This window comes from Microtus ochrogaster, linkage group LG7_11, assembly GCF_000317375.1.
Source record: "Microtus ochrogaster isolate Prairie Vole_2 linkage group LG7_11, MicOch1.0, whole genome shotgun sequence".
In the NCBI taxonomy this organism is placed as follows: Eukaryota; Metazoa; Chordata; class Mammalia; order Rodentia; family Cricetidae; genus Microtus; species Microtus ochrogaster.
The window spans coordinates 11908711-11909718 of record NC_022032.1 but is presented as its reverse complement, the minus strand read 5'-3'; positions in this window follow the sequence as shown (position 1 = coordinate 11909718).

The window sequence follows — 1008 nt, the reverse complement described above, 5'->3', positions numbered from 1 at the left end:
TGTACAAATGTTTCTCTTCCTGTTACCAAGTATCTGAAAGAGAACCAAAAGCCTCAAATCCCTTCCTACATTAACAATCCAGTACCCTATAATCAAATCTATAAATATTTCCATTGAGAGTATTAAACTGGCCGCTGTCACATTTAAAGGAACTAACCCATTATATAGGAGCCAAACCATCTTCTGTCGACAAAGCTGCAGACGGCTTCCATTGTAGTGACCTGGTCTCTGTCATTGGGAAAGTATTTTTCCCCCGTTTTCTCATTAGAAAGAACATTAAGCCACTGTGAATTAGTGTGTATATGTAGGATTTGGAACGCACCTGAGGAACTTGAGGACTTTGACTCTCTAAGTGCATCTGTTGGTCTGTCTTACAGTTTAATGGGTTTATGCACTTTTTTATTGCACTTTTTAATGCACTTTTTAAATTTAAAGGTTGTGCACCAAGTCCTGGGCTTCATTTAGGACAGCTCACTTCTGTCGTTCGTATTCTTAAAGAACTTCCAACGCAAGTCAGCACTAACCTAGCAACAGGAGAAACTCTGCATGCTGGGAGAAAGAGGCCTCAGGACGTGGAGTATGTGTGTGTCTTAAGTTGTCCGATTTCAGATGTGAGTCTCAAAGTCATCACACCGTGCATTCGTTGTCCCTCTGCTCATTCTTGTCACCTTTAACCCCGAGCATTCAGAGTCACCTAAGGCTTCCTGCTACCTCCTGGAGGGACCGAGGTCCCTACTCAGGTGCCGTAGGTTTGCGCCCACAGAACTGCGGGTGCGCAGACGCCCACCATATAGGCCTGGGGACTGGCCGCGACTACAGGAGGTGTCAACCGGGCAGGCCGCCCGGCAAACTACGGGCTTTGTTCAGTCACGAGCCTTGCCCTCCTTGTCAGAGAAGCCAATTAGGATCCCCGCTGGGGATCATCTGATCTCTCGTCCCACTCCAGGAGGGGCTCAGAAAGGGCGGGACCGGTGGGCCCGCTCCCGGGAACTGGGCGGCCAGCCGCGC